A 2925-nucleotide genomic window follows, 5' to 3' on the forward strand; every position below is an offset into this window, starting at 1 on the left:
ATTTCTGTTTTGTAAAAGAGAAAATGAGGGTCTAAGTGATAAGTCTGCAAGGTGAACCCAGCTGGTTAGTGATGAAACCAGCACTAGAGCCCAGATCTCCTGGGCCATTCGTGGACCTCAGATAAAGTCACAGCAGATGCTGAAGTCACACCGGCCTTTGAACTGGCACATCCACTTTTCATGTTGTGGACCCCCGACCCCTGGGGCTTTAGCCTACCCAGAATCCCTTCTCCATCTCTCTGGTCTCAGCATTTTGACTTTTCTCTGCAGAACCTGCCCTTTCCCAGACTTGGTCCAGATCCAGGGATGGGCATGTAACCCCAACCCAGCCAATGAGAGCCATCGTTGGGAATTCTGCCAAAAGTGTTAGAAAAGAGTTTTCTGAGTTTGTAGGAAGTGGGCAAGAGCTACTGTGGCCTCTGTGCTCCCACTAGGGGATGAGCTGCCTGAAACAGAGCCAGTTGAGAGAAGAGAGTCAGGAGGCTGACAGAAGCTCAAACAAGTTGTTTGTGTTCCTGGATCCTGTGTGTCGAAAGCCAGATCCACCTACTGGCCTTTCTGCTTACCTGAGCCAGAACATGGCTTTTCCCCTTTCTTTTACCCCTTCCTCTTCCCCTCCTCTTCCTCCTTCTTCTTTTTTGTTTGTTTGTTTAATTTTTTTTAGAGAGTATGCAGACAATTTTTTTTTTTTTTTTTTGCGGTATGCGGGCCTCTCACTGCCGTGGCCTCTCCCGTTGCGGAGCACAGGCTCCGGACGCGCAGGCCCAGCGGCCAAGGCACACAAGCCCAGCCGCTCCGCGGCATGCGGGATCCTCCTGGACTGGGGCATGGACCCACATCCCCTGCATCGGCAGGCGGACTCCCAACCACTGCACCACCAGGGAAGCCCTGCAGACAATTTTTTAAAATATTTATTTAATTTGTTTATTTTTTGGCTGCGTCGGATCTTAGTTGTAGCACGTCGGATCTTTTGTTGCGGCATGCGGGCTTCTCTCTAATTGTGGTGCGTGGGGTCCAGAGCACGTGGGCTCTGTAGTTTGCGGCATGCAGCCTCTCTTGTTGAGGCACGTGAGCTCAGTAGTTGTGGCGCAGGGGCTTAGTTGCCCCACGGCATGTCGGATCTTAGTTTCCCGAACAGGGATGAAACCCACGTCCCCTGCGTTGTAAGGCAGATTCTTTACCACTGGACCACCAGGGAAGTCCCAGTTTGTTTAATTTTGAGTGGGGTTCCCAACCAAGATTTCTGACAATATACTCTTGGGTCTCAGTTTTCTTAGCTGTAAGATGGGGACATTAATAGTAAAGGGCTGCTCACCTCCCACACGGGGTTTTCTGAGATTTACAGAGTCAATCACGTCAAGTGCTTGTCCCATAGGAGGGCAGTAAATGTCACCTATTATTTTTAACAAGTTAGGAAAGACTGAATTCAGAAAAATCTCATCCCCCTCAGTCCCCCTCCCCTGCAAAAGAAAGAAGAAGACTGCTCCATGCATAAAAATATAGCGAATAGATTCCTAAGTTATGAGAAAAGAGAAAGCGCTGTCAGCCACTTCAACCTGGAGTTGCTCTTTCTTACTTTACGGCCCGACAGCAGGTCCCGCCTCCCCCTCCCTTCTCACACCCTCACACGTTCCCTCACACTCTCAGGGTCCCCACTCAATGCCAGGTGATGCTGGGCCCTGGAAAAACGTTCAGTTGGCAAATTGTTAGAAACAGCAGGAGCTTCGAGAGAGGAGGAGAAAGGGGAGGTGAAGTGGCTGGCAAGACAGAAGTGGCTGATTTCGCAACGCAGCTTGGAGAGAGGGAAAGTAAACTAGGAGAAAGTTAGCCAGGCCTCACAGCCTGTTCCTGCAGTGGTTAGAGAAAGGAAGGACCTGGTGCCTGCCCTCAAACAATGCTCAGTTAAGGCTGCTGTTTTCCCAGGGAGTTGGGACTCTGATGACGCCAGGTCAGAGGGCTCTGAGGTTAAGAATAATGTTAGCACAGGAGGAGCAAAATTCATATAAAAACCCGCTCTGCTGCGTTAAACAGAAAAGGCGTTATGTAACTTGCAGGATCTCCGAGGTGGGGGGTAGGAGGGCAGAGAATTGGTTTTGGAGACTTCCCAGTCTGGGGGCTGGACCTCAGGGCACAGACTTCATGCTCTGCTCACACTGTTGGTGCTGGCCACCGGGTGCCGGAAACCCCTCACCCCAGATGGATTCTGTGCCGCGCCAGCTCCCTCATGTCCTCTCCTGGAGGCCAAGTCTGTCATGGGGTGTCTGATTGGCTAAGCCTAGGATACATGACTTGCTGCAACGGAGCTGAGAAAACCAGCATCAGCCTGTGACCTTGGGGAGGCAGGACCCACAATGTGGGAAATCTTCCAGTTACGGGATGGGGTTCAAAAGGGCATCCATAAAGTATGTATACATCCCCCAGCAGTATTTTGTATTGTGTGTGTGTGCATACACGTGTGTGAAATAGGCGTGTGATCTATGTCTCAAGGTCTCTTTTCCACCGTGTCCTCATCCTTAAAAATCCAAAGACCCATCATTCAAGCCCCCACCGGCAGCAGGAGCCCAGTCTCCTCATTTGGCTGCGTTCAGCCCGCAGTTCCGAGTACCACCTGGTCCTCACTTCTCCTCGTGGCTCTGCTCCTTCAGGTCGTTATTGCCTCCCAGCCCCCACTCCAGATGTGCACCCAGGGCTCTTTCTCCCCCCAGCCTCTGAAACGAAGAGCTGATACACTCCTCAGAGATACACCAAGCCCCTGGGGATGACGCTTTCTCTTAATGCAACAGAGCACTCGGCTCTGATTTGTCACATCCTCTCCCCTTAGGACTCAGCTCTGGTTTTCCCTCTGCAGAAGCAAAGGCCCGTTAAAGCAGCCTCAGAGATGAATTCAGCTCCCAAAACTAGGTTGCAAAGACAGAAGTCATTTTT

This window comes from Delphinapterus leucas, chromosome 16 (assembly GCF_059928025.1).
Source record: "Delphinapterus leucas isolate spDelLeu-1000000601 "Yukka" chromosome 16, BTC_Dleu_Yukka2, whole genome shotgun sequence".
Taxonomy (NCBI): Eukaryota; Metazoa; Chordata; class Mammalia; order Artiodactyla; family Monodontidae; genus Delphinapterus; species Delphinapterus leucas.